General features: G+C 44.8%; 1 protein-coding gene and 1 pseudogene across 2 annotated transcripts in view; one reads left to right on the plus strand and one right to left on the minus strand.

Moving 5' to 3' along the window:
* LOC147634786 (2-oxoglutarate (2OG) and Fe(II)-dependent oxygenase superfamily protein) overlaps positions 1-22746 on the minus strand; it is a 99928-nt gene that overhangs the window by 38489 nt on the left and 38693 nt on the right. The window lies entirely within an intron of this gene.
* LOC147634787 (uncharacterized) lies at positions 16396-17912 on the plus strand (annotated as a pseudogene).

Below are 22746 nucleotides of genomic sequence, written 5' to 3' on the forward strand. Positions count from 1 at the left end.
ATATATAGAAGATATGGGTAAAGTCCCTAACGCACACACGCCTATTTACAGTGAAAAGGTATTTATGACAAAGAGTTTATGTGATTTTCCTTGGCCGAGGTAGCTCCTTGTGGTAATGTGGATAGTCGAAAAAACGGCTATCATTTAGCCCTCCCCCTAGATGATGGTATATTCATGTACCATCATAAAGTAGGTCTTCTAAAGCAAGTGGTGTAATGTGGTTCTCTTGTCCATCTTTCTTATGTTCCTCGTGTTTTGCACCACAGACATCACTCAAACAACAGAACTTACATGTCCTTTTATCTCCTTTTTGTGGTTGCTTTTGTAAGTCTGTCGGTAGAATGCGACTCAAGTATGGCTTGAGTCTGTAGCCATTAACCTTCTTAGAATGTTCTTTGTCATCCAAATCCATGAGCTGATAATAGCTAGAGTTAAAAACCTTCTTGACAATGTATGGTCCCTGCCATCTAGTTTCAAACTTGGCATCAAACCGGTTATCAAGTCGATTGTCATACCTTAGCACAAGATCTCCTTCTTTGATGCCCTTGTCTTTCAAAGTTGCGTTGAACTTCTTCGCTGCTTGCATGGCTTTTCTTCTATAACACTCGTATGCAGCTTCCCTTTTCCACTCTAGCTCAACTAAAGTGAGAAGTCGATCCACCCATGCATCTTGATCTCCTAGTCCACCTTTTCCATGTAGCCGCATTGTTGGAATGTTGAGCTCAATAGGCTGCAATGCTTCTTGACCATAAACCAAGTGAAAGCGCGTAAACCCCGTTGTTTCTCGGTAGGTAGTCCGGTATGCCCATAGTGCCCCATCAAGGAACTCGTCCCAAAGCTTCGTCTTGTTCTTCACCATCTTCCTTATGATTCCTGCAATGACACCATTAGCCTTCTCCACTAACCCATTTGATTGGGGATAGTAGGGTGTGCTATGACGATGTGAAATATGAAGCTCTTCACAAACTTCGATGAGCAAACCTTTTCTAAAACCTGGACCATTGTCACAAACAATCTCCAAGGGTGTGCCAAATCTGCAACATATATGAGTGTAAACAAATTTGCTTACAGTCTTTTCATTCACCCTTGCCACACTTTGAGCCTCCACCCATCTAGTCATGTAGTCTATGGCCACTAAGATGTACAATTTTTCATTTTTAGTTCTAGGTAGTGGGCCTATAGCATCAATGCCCCATTTTTCAAATGGACCACTTGCAATGACTAATTGGCGTGGACCATGTAGCAACCTCTTATTACCATTGACTTGGAAGTTATGACAGCTCTTACACCAATGTTGGACATCCACATGTAAGCTTGGCCAAACATACCCAGGAAGCAAAATCTTTTTCACAGTTAGTTCTTGAGCAAAATGGCCACCACATGCTTCTTCATGCAAACCTTCTAAAATGGCTGAAATCTCCTTGGTTGTTGGTACTCTTCTGCACACTTGATCTTTTCCTCTTTGGTAGAGGGTACCTTCTAAGAACAAGAAAGAACTTGCCCTCTTCATGAGCCTCCTCTTTTGTGCCCTTGTAGTAAAGTCTTGTGGGAATTCTCATCGGTCCAATCCTCCTCTGTTTCATCTTGAGAAGATTCTTCATTTATCTCCTCTCGTCGTTGCTCCTTCATGTCAAAGATAATCTTCTTATGATTTTCATTCTTGCAAATTAACTTTTCATTTCCTAATCCTGCAAAGCTCGCATTCTCATTAGCCATGGTCTACCTAGGATAAATGGATAACCACTTCCCTTGGTAGACATAACATAAAAATCAACAACCTTCGTGATGCCAAAAACTTCCACAGAAACATTCTTACAAATCCCAAGACACTTTGCTTTGTTATTGTTTGCCATTTTCACCTTAATTTCAGGTGTTTCATGAATGTGCATGCTAGTCTTTGCATAGGATCCTCTGTCATAATGCAAATTTATGCACCCCCATCTACTAGACCCTTCTTAGCTAGCCTTCCCTTGATGTAGCAATCTAATATAGGTGTAATGTCCTCATCCATCTCGGCTTGTGAAATTTTTACAACAGGCACATTCTCTTTTGTTTTTCTCCTAGTGCTCACGGCCTTTGTTAATTCTCTCCTAACTTGTGGACATAAAGCTAGAAATTGAGGCCACGAGATATCAGGACCCTTACCTCTCATGTCTTCCAAAAGGTTGTATGGAGCCATACCATGTCCGAGGAAAAAATCTTGGAGGTTTATACGACGTCATCTCCTCTTGACTTCCTTGTTTTTCTTCACTTTCTTTCCTCGTCAATGGTCACTTTGTGATGCCACACCCTCCTTTTCCTTCTCTTTTCCACGCCCTCGTTTGATAGCATTTGCTTCAATGTCTACCTCCTTGGCCTTTGTTACATCTACCACATGTACATTTGGGTCCGACAAGGGCGGCATTCCTTCCACTCCTCGTGGAGGTGATCTTGTTGCATTGGGTCTTTGCAAAAGCATCGGTTGTTGTTGACTAGTGCCTTCACTTGCATTCATCAGTGGATAATTCATGTTAGGCTTCCCTGGCTCCCCACGAGGCCAAGGACAATTATACATCCCATGCCCTGACTCTCCGCAATTCCAACATTGCAAGAGTCGCCTAGGTCGTGGCTCTCGTTCTTCAACCCTTTTGGCTTGGCCCTTCTGTTCCACAGCTTGTGCAAAGTGGATAGACAAGTTATTTACAGACTCATTTAACTTTTCTATCACCTCGACTGTGACCTCAGGTAATTCTCTACGAGTGCAAGCCTGTACCTCTTTCCTAGGCTTTGAATCATCAAAGATAAAGCCCCTCCCTAGCATGCACCTCATCTTTCGGAGTTTCTTTGTAGCCCTAGCCTCAGCAACATCAAATGTTGTGGGCTCTCCTGACTCTACTTGCAATTTTAGTGATGGGTACATCCCTGCAATATATCTCTCCTTCTTCAAGAATTCTGCACCATCTCCAGGGTTAGGAAGACGACGCAACCAAAGAGTCCAAAGACGTAAGAATTCTTGCTTATAACTCAAGTAGTCCTCTAGATCCTTTTGCTTATGAGTAACTATTTCTTGCCATAGCTTTTGTGTGTTCAAAGGAGTGAAGTAATTGTCTCTAAAATGTTGTATGACTCCCTTGTAATCTACTCGTGCATGTGCAGGTAGAGATTGAAACCAAGTGGAAGCATCTCTTTGTAGGACCAACTCAAACATGTCTAAGCACTCTTGGTCTCTTACCACTCTCTTATGTGGATTGCCATTCTAAAGTTTGATAAGAATAACTCGGCATCCTCACCGGGCCCTCCAAAGAATAAGGAGTAGCCACTCATTTGCCTAGTGGTATCCATGCTTAAGAAAAAGAAGCACAAATATGATTGCACAAAGGTCTTCCTTCACTCTCTCTCTCTCACTCTTTTTTTTTTTCAAAGTAGAGTGAAAATGTAGACGTCAAAGCTTATGTCAAAACGAATCAAAGGCAAAATAAATGGATTAACTGAGGCATTAATGGCTGCTACTTGCGAAGGTCCAAACATACGACGAATGACACGCTGAAATTGCAACTTACTACCAACAACTATGTGTATTTCTTGCCTAGCATAAGAAATTAGTCTACAGTATAAGTCTTCTTGATTCATAAAACTAAGCTAAAACAAGATGAAAATATGCACATAAAACGAAATGGTGTAATCTACAATGGGAAGTATGACAGGATTAGGTGATGCTAAAACCTCTCTTAGTCTTTCTGGACCAAAAAGAAGAACCATGCGTTGTTTTTAGAAAATTTTTCTATCAATGCAAACATTCACTCTAATGGAGCGCACCCAATGAAACTGGTTGAATTGAATCCCAAGAGGATTAGGAGGAGGTGGATTATTCATGAAAGATCACACAAAAGTACTAACTTTCCTTTTTAAAATATGATACCCAACAAGCACACAAGGAAATTTATGTGTTATAGAGATCGTTGTACCTTAAAAACCCATTCAAAAACTGCTTGTTCCTCAGTGGGGGCACCAAAATTGAGGCAGTCCAAGGCGGGCAACAAGAAGAGCGGCCTCTAAGCACTCCTCAAGGCTCCCGTGTTGCTCAATGGGCTTGGGGCACAACGCAACACAAACATAAAGAACCCCAAAACCACATACTCAACAAGAAAAGGGACACCACCTAGTTATGTGTGTGAACTAGGACACCAAAGATCTTTCCTTGTAGCCAATCAATACAAGCTAACCATATACATCAATCAAAAGGCACACCCACCATCAACATACACTCATAAACATATGATATTATGTGTGGAAGAGACTAGCAAAACACAAATAGATGCACACCAAACTTGGAGAAGAGCTTAGAGAGACAATATAAGCTTGATTTTGTTGTCGGTATGCACATGGTCTTAAGGTTACGGGAGCCCTCTCACCATACAACCCTCTTACCATGGATTGAAAGACAACAAATCAAAAACAAGCCCTCAAGCTGCCAAGCATAAAATCACACCACAAAATACAAGGATCGAATTTACCTTAAATCAAACATCGGACCGCTTGCTCAATCAACTTTGGAGATGTAAGAGTCCAAGACTTTGTACACAATTGCATCCAAATTACTAATCTTATTTATGCAACAAGGGCAAGATACAATTGTGATAAGGGAGTATGACATCACTCAAGCCCTCACAATGACATAACTAGCTTCAAGCTTTTCTATGCAATCAAAGGTATTGATGTATAGAGAGAGCTCACAAGTTCACTATCTCCTTACACACTAGAGTTGGGAGTGGTGTACAATGTGTGTAATTCCCCCCTCCACAAGGAATGGAGGGGCTTTATTTATAGGTTTGAGAAACCTCAATTAGGATTAAGCCTAATCAATTTTATTATGAGAAATCATAGATTATGGATTTTTTATTTTGAAATGAGAGTGGGCCTCTTCTTATCCCTTGAGTCACATGGATGTGGGCTCAAGGTGAGAGAATTATTGAAGGTGAGAGGAGAGTGTGATGTAGAGGTTTGAGCAAATAACTTGTAGAAATGCCTACTCAAAAAGTAGTAGAGTGGGTACTTATTTACATATGTTTAGAGGTTAGTAGTTAGGAATCACTATAAAAGGTTAGTAGTACAATGTACAAATGGGTGAGAAGGGCTGAGAGGTTGAGTGAGAAGAGTAAAGATTTGGAAAGATCCTTTGTGTGGTTGAAAGCTCAAAGAAGCTTGGACTCACCCATGTGTAGATCTTTAAGTTAACCGCCGGTCTCCTTCTTGCATTCGATACCACAAAAGTTGATTAGGATGAAGAACATGGGGTTTTTGTAGATGAAAACCCCATATTTGCAGAGGTTAATATGATACAGTCATGCTGAATTTTTATGTATTTTTTGAGATTGAAAAAATAATTTAGTAACATGGGAGTAGTAGGGTGAGAAATGGAGATGAGGTATGGGTGTAGAGTAGATATGAGAGCAAATGGAGATGGAAGGAGGAGAGGGCAAAGGTGAAGAGGGTGAGAGAAGACATGAAGTTTGCAGGTTTGATGGAGTGAGAAAGGAATGAGTAAGTGTGTAGGTGATGAACGTGTAAGGGAGGTGAGAAGAGACTAGGTGTACCTTGTCAAAAGGTGGGCAGATTGGGGTCCAATAAAAAATTCATATCTCACCGTCATTAGCTCCAAAAATTCTCAAAAAAATTTGAGCATATTCCTGAGCTCACGAGCTTACTTTTGTCCCTTGATGACCAGTCCAAATTTGGAGTGGAGGTGGGCACAAAAATTTCAGCAGAATCATGTATTTTCTGAATTTTCAAAATCTTTGTGTGGGTCCCCATTGGTGGAATTTCTTGATAGCTCCAAGAGTGAGCCCCCAATACATCATATCTTGACCTTAGAGACTCAAGTGTATATGGACACTTGCATGGAGGAGATTTTTTCCATTTTATAAAAGATATAATAGGAAAAAAACAAGCTAGTACTTTAACTAGTCAACATATCATGATAATATGGTTATTATGGTAGAAAAATAAAATAAACAAAAATATCTAATTGTGAATAAAAATACTAAAATAAAATATGCAAAAATAATTGATATATGAAAAACTATTTAATGAAAATATTAAAATACATAAAATATTTAATAGTAAAAAATATATACAAAAATACTAAACTATGGAAGTCAAAAGAGAGAGAGACCCTAATTATTTTAGGATAGATGAGAGAATAAAAGATGAAATAGTCTAAGGAAAAAAGTATTATGAAGAAATAATAATAATAATAATAATAATTAATAAAAATATACTTAGGTTTTGTAATATACACACCTAATGAAGTATTTACATAATTACAGAAAATAGAGGCCCCCATATTTAGGCCCTTATATGAAATGAAATATTTACACAAAATGAGCCGTAATAATTTTATTTATTTTTGATAAGTAGCTAGCAAAAACTTTTTTTTTTAATAATATAAAAATATATAGAAGATATGGATAAGGTCCCTAACGCACACACGCCTATTTACAGTGAAAAGGTATTTATAACAAAGAGTTTATGTGATTTCCTTGGCCGAGGTAGCTCCTTGTGGTAATGTGGATAGTCGAAAAAACGGCTATCAGCGCCTATCTCGCTTCTACAACCTCTCCATTCTAGACAACCCCATGGTGGAGATACTTGAGCTAACGAGAGGACAACACTTCAACTTATCAGCATCCATGGATCTACCTGATATACATTTTTTAGTATTTTCCAGTATTTTCTACTCAATATCATCTCGGAGTCTTACAGTTATGTTCTTATAACTGTAGGACAATCAGTTATTGTACTTTTTAGTCTTATTTAGTTGTCTTTGATGAGACACCAACTTCAGATGTACTCTCAGTTTTGGTCTCATAGGCCATTATGGCCTTTTAGAGACGTTAATATATCATTTCATTTCATATTCTCTCTCTCTCTCTCTCTCTCTCTCTCTCTCTCTCTCTCTCTCTCTCTCTCTCTCTCTCTCATCACATCAGCTAGAGATAGAGACTGGGAGAGCGGCACGGGTTCCTAGAGCTGAGCGGATATGCAGATTGTGCTGCGAGGAGGTGGAGACTGAGGATCACTTTGTATGTAGATGTAGAGCCCACCAGGGGGTCAGAGATAGATATGCAGGATTGTTTGAGGAGCACTCTGCACTACATCAGTTGATGGAGGCCTCGGACCAGCGACAGCTTGGCAGACTACTACTAGAGCTTCATAGTTCTCGAGAGAGACTCATAGTTCTCGAGAGAGACTCCTCCAGACACCCGCTCCCACTAGGGGTGGGAGACAGTCCCAGCTCACAGATTTCTTCCAGAGAGCTATGCCAGTGCCAGTTGACGTACCACGTGGAGTGACCGCACGGAGAGCAGAGGAATTGAGAGCCAGGAGGAGACCTAGACAGACTGGACATAGAGCACCCCGACTCCAACACCGAGAGATAGCAGCTCTCCGAATGAGACACCAGATGGAGACACAAGAGAGGTTAGCTCGCTTTCATTCAGACTCAGGGTACATGTTCATGCCATTCACAGCCTCAGCATCGGCGATGTATGATATCTTATATCCCTCTTATGGCACTGGATGGAGTTAGACATAGATCTGCATAGCCTGCTTGTACTACCCCTTCAGCATATAGAGATGCATCTTGCCTTAGCACTCCATCCACATCCCCACCCCCTTATATTGTTTGTATATGGGCTCCACCGATCCATGATGATTCACAGTTGTATCCAGACACATGCACACTTTTTCTTTTGTTTCTTTTCTTCCGATGACCGGAAGAACACAGTTGTATTATTTTTTGTCTCATAGGCCGACTTTGGCCTCTCGTAGACGTTAATATATCTTTCTTTCTTTCTTTCTTTCTCTCTCTCTCTCGACAGTCACATACCTCCATCACATCAGTCACATGGATCCCCGCAGGTACCGGAGGCTTACCTTGGAGTCCGCCTACCACCGCTTCAGTACAGTTTGGACTCCCCTTTTCTCCCGCTCTCTCATTACCAACCCGGTTATCCAGTTAGATCTTCTCAGCCTCTACACCCATTGCACATGGATCACACCTTCGGAGCTCCCAAGAAAGATGCATTTCTATAAAGATCACTCCCTCACGCTCACTGAGGATGGATTCATCCAGCAGCCTGGCTACGTGAGTGTTCACATATCCCATGCCATGCTTGCGATTGGCCACATCCCACCGCCACATAGTGGAGACCGGTAGAGCTAAGTGCATCTTCAGAGCCGGGGAGCTCATACGCAGACCTAGAGAGGAAAGGAACTACCGATTACACCACACAGAGGTTCAGACAAAGGAGCATCACATATGCCGCTGCCCAGTATATTATGAGATCCACAGGAGGTTTCACTATCTATTTCGTGAGGGATTTGGTTCACTCTCCAGGATCATTGACTTCCTAGACCAACATTGCCTAGGGCTCTTCTTGCTTGAGTTTCGTAGACACAAGGACACTTTCCTGAGAGAGCTTCAGCCCCAGACACCCTGACCCCTCACTCGCCAGCCAACCATCACCACTTTCTTCCGGACATCCATACAGTGGATCTTGTGGACCCACCTCGCCCGAGCCTGCAACAGACAAGGAAGGTGACAAGCCAAAGAAAAGGACAAATGCAACTATTGTAGGAAACCTCATCACTACATTAATGAGTGCAAGAAACGGCTAGAGAAGGAGAAAAAGAAAGACTCGGATATAGCTGCAGCTAATGCATCAACATCCAATGCAGAAAACAAAGAATCTACAAACTATGCACATGATGATTGGGCTTTCATTATGCAATGCAATTATGACCCTTCGCATAAGGATGTATGTGTGGCTATTATAGATGTACATGTTTGGTATTTTGACAGTGGTGCTAGTAAGCACATTACTTCTCATCACAGTTTGTTCTCATCACTTGAATCTTCTCCACAGGGAAACACTGTAACATGTGCAAACAACGCATATCTTGTAAAAGGAGTTGGTAAATATGTTCTCACTGCTGCAAATGGTGGAACGTTTAATGACGCTTTCATATGTATTATATGTACCACGGATCAAGAACTTATTATCTATCTCTCCCATAGTTACCAAACGTTTTTAAAACGAGAAGTATTATACGAGTTTTATGATTTTAAAAACGTTTTTTATTTTTGGAAAAGTTTTTAAAATAAGTTTTTTATTCATTAATTCTTTTAGCTATAATTATGGCCTGTATATATAGTTTTTAAGCCTACGAACCACAGATTTCATGTATAAAAGTTAAACTTGTGCATAAATACTCAAGAGTGAAACTTTTGAAGCCTATGGCTATCATAATTTATTATATCATAATGATAATACATTCACATGGTCCCAAGCTCCCATGGATCTAGTGGCAGAAATGCCATTTAACATTAACTTTAATATTTATTTATCAATGACCATTGAACATTAACCATTCATTTCCAAAAAAATAAGTGCGTTCCAAAAAAAATTTAAAAAAGTTAATTTGTGAAAAGAAATTGCCTTTAAAAACGTGTCTCAAAAACTAGGACGTTTTGAAACATACACGTTTTTTATTTTTTCAAAAAAATGCGTTTTCTTGCAACTATGGTTTCTGCCATTGTTAAAAATTTAAAGATGACAGATGTATTATTCATGATCGTAGTGACAGCAAGACAATTGTTGCTTCTGGTACTTTGTCTCATGGCCTTTATAGGCTAGATGCATATGAAAGACAAAGACATGCTGCAGCTATAGTTTCTGCCACAAAGGCAATGGGTGAGATGCTAAGCTGTGGCATGCACACTTTGGTCACTGGAACTTTGGCACTTTGCTGCGTTTGCATAAACATGACATGGTATCTGAGTTGCCACAACTTGAAGTCCCTATCAAGCATGGGTTGTATTCTTGGAAAGATGGTTCAATTAGAGCTATCCAAAAATGAGAGCTTATACACACTGATGTATGTGGTCCTATGAGGACACCATCTATTGGACGCTACGTCTATTTTGTGACATTCATTGATGATTATTCCAAACATACCTGGGTATATCCATTGAAACAGAAATCAGAGGTTTTCATGTGCTTTAGACACTTTGCTGCTATGGTTTAAAATGCTTTTACATATAAGATTGGTACACTTTGTACTGATCGAGGGGGTACTGTAACTATTTGGTCCTCCATGCTCTTTTCATACGATAGAACTCATGCCCGGACACATGGACAGGATGATGGACACATGGAAACAGGGTTCCTAATGCTGACATTGGAAAAAGCGCCCGTCTTGGTCAAAAAGCAAGAAAAAGCAAAAGTCAAACTTTGTTGACCAAAAAGCTGAGGGCACCATTGGAAAGAGGACATCGAACTGGATCAAAAAGCTAAAAGCCACTTTTTAAAAAAGCAACTCCAGGGCCAAAAAGCGAGGCCCTAAAGATTGTAAAAGCAAATCAAGAACTTTGACTATTATTACTATTTAATAAAACAGAAGCAACGAGACAAAGCAAAAGCAAGAAAATAAAACAAAAGCAGGGCAAGGCAAAAAGCATGGAAGCCCCCCCAATAAATAAGAAGCTTGTATCCTCCCGGTGAAGCATAGAAGAATTGTGGAGAATTTTGCGGGAGAATTTTTGAAGAAGCCTTCACCTTCACCATCTTTTCCGTCTTCTTCCTCACGCCACCCTACTTCACCACCCGCCAGAGGCAGCAACTCTGCAGCGCCCATATCCACCGCTGCTCCGCCACCCTGTTGCCGCTGTTTGGACGCCGATTGACCTCTGTGCAACTTCTGCGAAGAGCGTTGTCGCCTGCAGCACCCTGCCCAGCAGCGCCTCCGCCTGCAACTATGCCGCCTCTGTCCAGCAGCGCCTCCTCGCCTGTTTCTGCCCTGTGCACAGCCTCTAGTGCTCGTATCATCTCGAAACATAGCTTGTACACCTGCGTCATCAGACGCCGCCTGCTGCCCAGTCAGTAAACAGCCACTAGCGTCGCTTCTGTTTGCAGTACTACCAGTACTCTAACCATGGCTTTGATGCCATTGTTTGAGCATCGCCTCCATCCCGAGTACTGTTGTATCGCCTCTGCCCAGTACACAGCTTTTGTATACTGTTTGCTACCTTTTGACGCCACAGGTGTTAGCGCCCACCACCAAGAGTTCCACCACCGCCAGATTCTTTGAAACCCTGAGAAGACGGGGACTACTTTGTGGATATTTGGGAACATCAAACAAGGGACTTTGTTACTAGCCCGGTGTAAGTCTCTTGTGGGTCATCCTTGTAGTGAGCTCGGCATTAGTTATCTTGTGCCTCGACTTCGACTCGACCCGACCTTGACATCGACACTTTTGTTTGATATTGTATTCATTTGTTGTATTGGTCCTGGCTTGGAAAAGCCCGTTGATTGTTCCTGGAATAAATTCCTAAAGAGGGGTAGGGCATGTTCCCCGCTCAGCATGGTGTACTGTGTTGTGAAACCCCTATTCCCATTTCTCTCTCCCCCCTTCTCTCTCTCTATCTATATCTCTTGTATACGTGGTAGAATCTGCCACTGCATGCTCCGTTTATATATATATATATATATATATATATATATATATATATATATATATATTCTGTTTTCTTAAAAAAAAAACACCTTTAAACCTTAAGGGGGCCTTTAAACTCTTTTAAAAAAAAGTTTAATCTAAAAAAAACGAAAGCAAGCTGAATTCGGCGTTTCAATGCTTACTGTTTTTTTCCCCCTCTTGGAATTAGCGCCACCGGCCTGCCTTGCTGCCGTTGCCTGCCGTGCTGCCAGCGCCGCCTTCGCCCGGGTGTCCATGGCTGTCTGCGCCTAGGCTTGGCCACGTGCGCACGGCTGCCTACGTAGGCCTGGGCGCCTGGCTACATGCATAGGCCTGGCCCCTGTGTAGGCCTCGCCACATGCCGGCATAGGCCTGGGCGCTTGCTAGCCTGGCCTGGGCACCTGCCTGCGTAGGCCTGGCCGCCTATACGCTTGCGCCTACAACCACCGGCAGCACCAAAACTGCACCCGGCCAACAGCATGCGACCAGCAACCACAATCAGCCGGCGTTCCCTTCTCTCGCTCTCTCTCTCTCTCTTTCAAACAAAAGCGAACATGCTTTTTTTTTCTCTCTCAACTGTTCATGCGACTGCACAAACACACCCAGCCTTCTTCTTGCAAAGCAAAACAACCCTGCTAAACCACTTACTCCCTCATCACGGGTTTCTTTGATGAAAAAGCAACATACTAATCTGAAAAAACAGCAGTATGCATAAACAAAACAGCAAGCTTCTTGAACACATACCTATCTTCGACCTCATCTTCTCTACCTACCGACTTGCTCGTTCACGAGGCACGCTCTGATACCACTGTCAAAACCCCATAGGATCTCCTCGTGGAACGCTCCTGGTTCGAGACTCAAAACCTGCAAACAAACAAACAAACAAGAAGGGGGTGCAAGCCTGACTCACCTCCTAACCATGACAGCCGTGGGCAAGCCCACAGACTTGGTTGCCCCACCGAGCCACGAGCTGAGCTAACTAGATGGACGTACCGACCAATCTCTACCTCGCGACGTCCCATACCGCCACGAAGCTACCCTCGTGGGCCTCGAGACTGCTGCCGGCCTCGGCTGCATAAAGCGGTGCACGTCTGCACCACTAGATCCAAGCTCCTGACCATAGAGCTCTCACAAATCACGCGAGACCCTATATGACTAATGACTAACCTTGGCCACCCTTTTATAGGCTCTTGGCCGGTCATTGGGCGTCCACACTTCGGTGCCCGCCCGTCCATAATACTTGGGTGCCCGCCGTTAGTCCATCCCTAACTCAGCTCGCCAATCAGCCTGCCTAGCTCCAAGCTTCCCCAAACCTCGAAGCTAGTCTTGTGTGCGTGTAGCACACGGTAGATACACACTATGCACATGACAGGACTTTAATATGCTAGAGTTGACCGATGACAGACTAGAAGGTGGCATGGCTACTATATCACGTACAGAGTACTCGACATGGGAGGAGTTGATCTTGGCTCTCAACAACGGACAAGACCCTTGGCATGTTCCAGAGTTTGGACGTAGTTCCGAGAGTTTGTGTTTCTACACATCTGACAAGAGGAATACCAGCCCAAACTTATCCAGACTCAATAGGCTCTATGTTTTTGGCTAGCACTACTTTTTCCAACAGCACACCAATTACTCTCTCCCTGGATGACCCCTAGAGACAAGACAAATAGGTGAGTACCCGGATTCCAGATAGCCTCATTCAAGACCCACAGATCTACAGCAGGATAGAGGGGATTTGGGAGAGGCTTGATTTTCACTTAGGAGCAGCCACAAGAGCCCTAGTTGCAGGCTAGCTTCTGAAAGCAAGAAAGGGGTATTCGCAAGGGTCTTGCCTCTCTACAGCACCTTCAGGAGAGTGCAGCAAATAGCCCACGGATTGAGAGTCAACTGGGTGCCGCCCGTACAAAGCTCACATCCATAGAGGAGAAGCCTCTTTTTGGATGCAAGCGGGAGACGGGGTCACAAGAGATTTCTTTGAGATAGCAGCCCCACACAGACGGAGAGAGGGTATCCGTAGGTTGCGAGGCGGCCCGTATGGATCCATTGTTATAGGCCCCCTTGATGTGAGAGCCATTGCCACAGATTTCTTCTACGCTCTTCTCACTGGTGCTCCCATTTCCTCACAAGTGCCGGAAGCGAATAAGCGGGTGTGGCGGCACAGGAGAGAGGTGGTCCCTCACGCTCTCAAGACTTTCCTCTTGACCCCCTTCACATCTGAGTTGGCAAAGGCTATGATTGGTATTACCTAGGTGCAAATGCCTAGGAGAGGACGATCTTCCAGCCTCTGTATTTCTAAGGCACTGGGATCTCATGGAAGGGGGCCTCACGGCTGCCTTCAACTAGATAATGGTTACAAGAGCCATGCCGGAGAGGTTGTCAGAGTGATTCCCAAGGGGGGTGATGACGAATTGGAGATTCAGCAGTGCACATCCATCACCCTCCTAGGGACGTATCGAGACTCTACTCAGCTTCTCATAGCTAGGTTCTTATTCAGGGTGCTAGAGGTGATAGATCTCCGCTTTCAAGCTCAGTCCGGTAGGGTGCCCTCTAGCACCTTAAGTTTTGTCTCCGCCCAAGAGACCGGACTCCAAGAACTGCGTCTCCCATCCGAGTGCAAGAGGAGGTTCTTGATTCCGAGTTCACCAATGACACAGCACCATACTTGTCGAGGGAAGAGGGGAACCTCCAAAGATTCACCAGGCGATTGAGATTTTTGTCGTGCATCCGGAGCACAGATTAAGTGGCACAAGTTGTGTAGATTTTCGGTTGGCTCATCACCTGCCTCGACTTAGCGTCCAGCTAGGGATAAGGCCTCCCTTATTCATTGCATAGAATTATGGCAACATCCTACCTCATTGAAAAATTCAATGGTAATGGCTTTCATACTTGGCAAGTGAAAGTAGTATATGCTAATGAAGGAGAACCTATGGGGTATAGTAAGTGGGAGAGAAAAGTGTCCCATGGATGAAGAATTGAAGAATGAATGGGTTTGAAGAGATGAAAGGGCTTAGCCATAATTGCATTGGGTTTAGGACATTCAATCATATCACATTGCCAACTTAAAGACATCAAAAGAAGCTTGGGCTGAATTGGAAAAGCTTTTTTGGGCTAAAGAGAAAAGCTCTAAGATAAGCTTAGAGATTCAATTTTTCGACCTCGAAATGAAAGAAGGGGATTCATTTCTTTGAAAGGCATGATCAATCAACTTGCAAGCAGTGCCGCACTAGTGGAAGAGGAGGATGCAATAGCAATCCCTCAAAAGCATTTGAGTCTTGTGGATTTCCCGCGACACCCCAATCATATATTTGGGATGTCACATGGAGATTGATGTCTCGCCAGAGCAACAACTGGCCCTGTTCTTCTAAGCATTTGGAAGAGCTCCTTTACTGGAGCACCGCTCGGCTTTCCCTCATTGGCTGCATGGTCGTGGTGGCTAACTAGGTGCTCTTGTCACCATGTGGTACAAAACCTCTTGTTGGGCATTCTCCAAGGCATGCCTCCAACACGTGCAAAGGTTGATCCGGAACTTTCTTTAGGCGGAGGCGGGACAACCGTCCTGCGAGGGTCAAGGTGACCTGGAGGGTAATCATTCATCCCCGTCATCGCGGTGGGTTGGACATCCTTGACCCAGCTATTCAGACCGGAGCACTCTTGAGCAAGCTGCACGTCCGAGGATGAGCCCTCCAAGGCTTTTCTCCTCGCTCAGATAATATCGGCCCGCACGCCGTCTCTCGGTGGACCCTACCCCTAGTGTGTGGTGGATCTTCACAAAGTCCCAAGCACGCAGGCTTATCTCCTCCTTCAAGGACCTCAAGCCAGCTCTCACTTAGTTACCCCCTAACTCCGCCAACCCTTGATTTGGAAACTCCTCTTCACGATGCCAGTAGTCACCCCTTGGGCACTCACTCTCACATTGTGTGGGCGACCCTCAACGCTACTTCGGCCCAATCGTTGGGATAGTGAGCCAGCTTCAGGAGGCTCCCCCAAGAGACACAGCACAAATGCCTAGCGGGGATATGAGGGCGAGATCAAATTACCCTTTGTAAGGAAAGCTATTGACAGGATGAGGACTGGGAGAGTATATGATCATGATGGTTTGGTAGCAGAGCACTTTATTCATGCCAGAGATATGCTTGCAAAGCTTATTGCTATGATGTTTAACCGAGCCATGTGTGAGGGTTTTCCTGAGACTTGGAGTATGTCCACGATTGTGCCTATCTTCAAGTCAGGGGATCCCATGCTTCCTGGGAATTATCATACCATCATGATTGGTCACACATTGGCTAGATTATATGCATCTATTCTTGAGCAAGAGTTGAGTAGATGGGCAGAGAGAGGGCATACATGCATCAGGGCACGCAGGGTTCAGGAGAGGTTTCTCCACTCTTGACCATATCTTGACACTCAGAGCTATTATTGAGGAGGGCAGATCATATGACAGGAGGATTTATTGTTGCTTTGTGGATTTCCGCAAAGCTTTTGACACAGTTTCGAGAGCCAAACTGATGCGCAGACTACAGGGGATGGGAGTGCCCACAGAGCTGATTTGGGGAATCATGGCTTTATACAGGACAGTTGTGGGGCAGGTACGTACTACTCAGGGTATATCTGAGATGGTTCACTCCACTATTGGGCTGAAACAGGGCTGCCCCCTTTCTCCCACCTTATTTGGGATGTATGTGGATGAGGTTTCGGACTATGTAGAGCGGGAGGGTGATAGAGGAGTACAGCTAGCAGGGACATGAATTCCGATGTTATTGTATGCTGATGATATTGTGCTGATCTCAGATTCTCCAGAGGGGATGCAGCGTCATTTGGATGCATTGCACACGTTTGCACAAGAGTGGATTGTCTGTTAACCTTGGTAAAACCAAGGTGATGGTGTTTAACACCACAGCACAGTGGGTTAGGAGGTCAACACCCACCTTTACATATGGTCAGGAGACAGTGGAGTATACAGATGCATATACTTACCTTGGTGTGGTTTTTAGTGGCCCACTATTTTCCTTGAGGAGAGCAGCGGAGACCAGATTGACCGAAGCTTATGCAGCATTGGGGAGACTAGAGAGAATGTGTTCGCAAGTTCAGTTTCACGAACCTCGAACAAAGCTTTGGCTCTTTGACACTTTGGTCACTTCAGCCATGCTGAATGGAGAGGAGATATGGGGACCCTCAGTGGATCACCACAGCCGAGCTAGTAGCACTGATGGATGGAGATGTATGGAGAGGCCCTTGGTTTCTATGATTTCCCGAATGATTAGGATCAAGGCCTCCGTGCCACATGAAATTATCTGTGCAGAGATGGCTACCCCCCCATTGGTAGTAGAGGCACTCACTCGATCAGTCTCCTTTATACATAGCAATTGGGCTCTCCCTAGAGACAGATATGCTCGCTTAGCCCTGGAGTCTTCACGACAGTTGGCATCACAGAGAGACGGATCATGTTGGTATGCACAAATGACAGCTTGGTTCCAACTGCATGGCTTTAGTATGGATAGGCTACCCCCATTTCAGTACTCCCTGGATGCACCCTCCCTCCCTCTCACACGGGCAGAGATTACCAGACTTACCAGGCAGGACTTGACTCAGCTGGACACTAGGAGGACATGGATACAGCCGACACACGAGCTTGGTACGAAGATGGCTTTCTATAGAGATCATCTTCTCCAGCTCACGGAGGATGGGTTTGTGATTATACCCAGCTACATGGATACTCATCTTTCTCATGGGGTACGGTGTGCTATTGGTCAGATGCGCACATCCTCACACCAGCTAGAGATTGAGACTGGCAGATTCAGAGGAGTACCAGCTAAGGCCAAGATTTGTCAGTTGTGCCAGATGGAGCCAGAGATAAGAGTTACATTACATATGTCACTGTCCAGTATATTATGAGATACGAGGCCGTTTTCACTGCCTATTCAGAGGGGGTTTCGGACCACTTTCCAGAGTCATGAGATACCAAGATCGGAGATGCCTCGGATTATACTTGTTGGAGCTCCGTAGACATAGAGAGGGTCTCTTGAGAGGGAGGGGATCAGAGAGGGAGAGACACCTACAGAGGCAGACTACAGACTTCTTTCGACCAGAGATTGAGCAGTCAGGCCAGCAGGCATTGCAGCTAGCCCCAGAGTATAGCCGCACCAGAGGTACACTGATTGATCGGGCTATAGAGCTGGGGCGGTCCAGGCGCCCCAAGATGAGAGGCCCATCTCGGCACCGGTGGAGACTACAACAGAGGATCAAAACCATACTAGCACGGCATGGGAGACGTCCAGTCAAAGTACTCACCATGGAGGACATTGAGGATATCCGCCATCGACCGATGAGAGACATCTTTGGATAGTGATGAATATGATGCTTACCTTTGTTGCTGGAGTTTTCCTTCCCAGATGTTATCCATTAGGAGCTCCTAGTACTTTACTTTTCCTCATAGTTGTTGTTTTAGTTTCAGTTAGTTGTTTAGTTGTTTTAGCTTTTCTTACACAGACAGTGTGTTGGGGTAAAGGCATTATGCCCACCCTTATAGTGTGTACTAGCCCATAAGTTTTATAGACATAGTACACTTAGTACTTTTAATGTACTAAGTGCACTATGTGTACTAGAGCAAATATACATGTGTGATAGGGGAGTCACACACTCATATACCGTGAGTTGACTTAGCCCCACATGTCTCTCTCTCTCTCTCCCTTCTTCTCTATGTACGTCTCCCACATGAAACCCTAACTCTCTCCCTTCAACTGGTATCAGAGCTGCGGTTGTGTCCGTTTGTGTGCGGGTGTGCGGAGTCGTCTTCATCGCGAAGAAGAAGCTCGGCTATGGAGCCTTGAGCTTGGCACGAGCAGAGGAGATTGCTTGGAGCTTTCTGGTGCTCAGCAAGGAGCACGTGCGAAGCGGAGCGCTGTCGGGGCTGGAGCGCCTGGTTCTGGTGTGCAACTTCTATCCTCCGTGTCCTGATCCTAGCGTTGTGTTCGGACAGAGCGCCCACTCCGACCTCAACAGCCTCATCTGCCCGTCACTGCAATCCAGCGCGCAGTCCGGCAAACAGTCTACGCGCAGTCCGCTGACAACTGCCGCTCGTCGTCGCCCACGTTTGCCTCCCGGCAGGGCGACGCTAGTCTTGCGAGCTCTGTCGCCGCCCGATTCGGCCTCCCTGCCTAGCGGCTCTATTACAACGAGCTCCGCTGCCACCCGTTTCAGCCTCCACGCCCAACGGAGAAAGCTCCACCTGCCACCCGTTTTGCCCTCCCGGGCCAGTGGATTCAGTGGGGAGGCATTCGCGGCCAACGTCCCCTCCTGCGGCCAGCCTACCCTTCCGTTCGAGGTCCAACTGAAGTTCCATCACCATCTTGCTCTCGCCGTCACCGGGGCTGACCATCCTACAACAAACAGACCCTCGTCATCTGTCCCCTGGTCATCTGCAGGGTAAAGTCGCGAGGTACCGCCCACCTGCACGAATACAGCATCAGCACACGAGTCAGCAAATACGACGCCCCACCCCTTTCTGCAACAGAAATCAAAAATTTCAGAGGAAATTGGAGTGCAAATCAAAGGGCTTTTGTGCCAATTGGGTTGTTTTGCATGCAGGCACTGGCATTTGATGCTTTGGGCAATGTGTTGATGCATGTCAAGCACTCAATGTGCCATTAAATCAAGGGGCTTTTATGTATTGGATGTATATGTGGCCAGGGGGAAGCATTGTGAAGACTCTGGATGCCTTCATGTGCATTAATGTACCATTCATGATCAGAAATTGATCTTGAATCAAGGGGCTTTTCAAGATTCTGTGCTTGTTGAGCTTGGCAAAGCAACAGGGAAGACTTTTATGCCTTGAACCCTCAGAAATCCACTTGCAGTCAAGGGGCTTTTGCTCAATTTCTGTCCGGGACTGTTGTATGCAGTGGTGAGGACTGTCAAGGTCTGATTTTCATTCATTTGGACAGCCAGGAGAGCATTTATTGCTACTGTACTTGCTACAAATTTGGTACAACTTTGTACAAGTTTTGGCATGGCTGTACATTGATTTGAGTGAGGAAAAGGCTCATTTTCAGCTGCTGTACTTGCTGGTACAGATTTGGTACATCATTGGTGAGCACTTAGTACTGTTGTACAGTACTTTGGAAGGGGAACAGAGCACATCTAAGGTGCTGTCATAAATCTGCAGCAACCAGATTTTGGTGATTTTATCACATTCAGTGGAAGGAGAGCTGCATTCGTGCTTCCGCAATGGGAGATAAACTTTGGGAGAACAACTGTGAGCACTTTGTGTGCTTTGGTGCAGTGTTTGCACATCTTGCAGGGAGTCAGGCATTGACTGTGTCAAAGGTTGCATATTGCTATGGCAACCACAGGTGAGAGCTCTTCATTGCTGCACATCAAAAAGCTTGAAGGCTCACATAATTATGACATTTGGCAAACCCAGTGCTATAATGTGTTGCTCCAGAAGAAGCAGCACAAGTCCATCAAAGAAAGGGGTGTAATGCCCGCTTCTCTTACTGCTGAAGAATGGGAAGATATGGATGAGCTAACAAGATCCACCATCATGTTGTTTGTGTCAGACACTTTACTTTTCAGCATACGTGAAGAGAAGACAGCTTGGGGAATGTGGCAAAGATTGTAGGACTTGTATGCCCAGCAAAGTGCCTCAAGCAAAGTGTACTGGTTGAAGAAACTCATAGGTCTTCAAATGAAGGAAGGGGCATCTATGACAGCCCATCTAAATGAGTTTAATGGTGTTGTCAGCCAAGTCATCAATCAAAAGTTGGCAATGGACGATGAGTTCAAAGCCACCTTTCTCTTATGCACTTTGCCAGAGAGTTGGGACACATTCAGGACAGCCACTAGCAATTCAAATGCTATGCTGTCATATGCAGATGTGGAGGGTGCTCTCCTTCAAGAGGAGATGAACAGGAAGAACAACTCTGTTGGAAAGTCCAATGCAATGAATGCACGTGGGAGATCCCAGCAAAGGGGTAAAAGCCAAGAACGGGGAAGGAGCAAGTCCTGCTCCAAAAAGGACTTGGAATGCCATTATTGTGGCAAGAAGGGACATCTCAAAAAGCAATGCTACAAATGGAAGAATGATCAAAAGGAAAAGGGCAAAGGCAAAGACAAAGACAAAGATGAAGCCAAAGGGCAAAAGTGGAGTCAAGATTGAAGAAGTCAATGTGTCACATGCAGGTGACAGTGAGGATGAAGTCCTATTCATGTCTTCACTTGATGCCCATTCACTCCTTGCAGGAGATGGTCATGGTATGCACTCGTGGATCATTGATTCAGGTGCCTCCTTTCATGTCACAGGTTGCAGAGACTTGTTTGTCAGGTATACTGCCGGCAATGAAGGAATAGTTTATTTGGGTGACAACCATGCATGCCAGATTCTTGGCAGAGGTGATGTGAGGCTTGTGTTTTCAGATGGCTCACACCTTATGCTCCATGATGTAAGGCATGTGCCTGAGATCAAGAAGAACCTGCTTTCTACTGGACAGCTTGATGATGCTGATTATGTTACCACATTTGGTCGTGGAAAGTGGAAGATTAGTAAGGGCTCACTGGTTGTTGCCAGAGGCTCTAAGGTGGACACTCTTTACTTCATGCATGCTGGTGTTTGTCACCATGTTAATGTAAATGCAACCGAGCTGCCGGAAATCTCTATGTGGCATAGCCGGTTGGGACAGCAGGCAACTCCAATGCCCCCACAAGAAAGCTCTTGGACAGAAAGATGCTCAGTTAGAGCTTGTGCATACAGATGTATGTGAGATGCCTCAACTTTCTTTGCGAGGGGCAAAATATTTTGTGTCTTTTATTGATGATGCCACACGCAAGGTATGGGTTTATCCTCTTCGTTTGAAGAGTGATACATTCTCAGTGTTTGAGAAGTTTGTTGCTCATGTTGAGAATCAAACTGGCAAAACACTGAAGGTTTTGCGTTCAAACAATGGTGGAGAGTATATGTCCAAACAGTTTCAGGACTTTTGTGATGCTAAAGGCATCAAGAGGAAGCTCTCTACTCCTTATGATCCTCCACAAAACGAGACAGCAGAGAGGATGAACAAGACCATTCAGGAGAAGGTCCGTTCTATGTTGTCACATGCTGCATTACCTCATGGTTTTTGGGCTGAAGCTGTTATGACAGCCGTTCATCTTATAAACAGGTCACCTAACACGAGGCTTGGTGGGAAAGTGCCAGAGGAAGTATGGACAGGGAAGCCTCCGTCCTACAAGCACTTGAGAGTGTTTGGTTGCGTTGCGTACATGCACATACGCAGGGAAATACGCACCAAACTTGATCCTAAGTCTCACAAATGCATATTCCTAGGATATGGTGACAGAGGTGAAATGGGGTATAAGTGAATAGAAAGATTATACGCAGCAATGATGTCATTTTTGATGAAACATGCATGTATAAGGAGCCTGCAAGACAACAGGAGCCTGGCAGAGTCATCTTTGATGATGATGGACATCATGGACAACAACCAAGGGCTGTAAATCAGCCATTACAGCAACAAAACCAGCCCTTAAATGGTGCTGAAAATGGTCCAAATGGACAGCTAGAGATGGCATATCCCTATGGATATCCCACAGTTAGAGGAGATACCGGGCATGATCTTTCAACCTTATGGCATGGAACAGGAGCCACCAATAGGTGATATGCAGGCTGGACAGCAACCTGCAAATGATGGTCATTGGGTAAGGAGGTCCACAAGACCCTCCAGAATCCCTAACAGGTTTGTTCCAGGGGTTGACTACTTGATGCTCACTGACTGTGGGGAGCCCTCATGTTATAAGGAGGCTTTACAGAGGGCAGACAAGGCTCTTTGGGAGCGTGCCATGAAGTCAGAGATGGATTCTCTGCACAAAAATGGAACATGGAAGTTGGTGCATTTGCCTACAGGCAAGAAGGTTTTGCCATGCAAGTGGGTTTACAAGCTCAAAGTTGCACCTGATGCAAAGCCAAGATACAAAGCCAGGTTAGTGGCTAAGGGCTTCAAGCAGGAATATGGTGTGGACTTTGATGAGATCTTCTCTCCAGTGGTTAAAATGACCACACTTATTAGCTTTGGTTGCTCATGATGATCTGGATTTGATTCAGATGGATGTGAAGACTGCTTTTCTTCACGGTGATCTCCATGAGGAGATATATATGCAACAGCCAGAGGGTTATGCAGTGAATGGAAAGGAGAAGCTTGTATGCAAGCTGAAAAAGAGTCTTTATGGGCTCAAACAGGCACC

This window comes from Cibotium barometz, chromosome 10, assembly GCF_041138505.1.
Source record: "Cibotium barometz isolate CiBa-2024 chromosome 10, ASM4113850v1, whole genome shotgun sequence".
Classification (NCBI taxonomy): domain Eukaryota; kingdom Viridiplantae; phylum Streptophyta; class Polypodiopsida; order Cyatheales; family Cibotiaceae; genus Cibotium; species Cibotium barometz.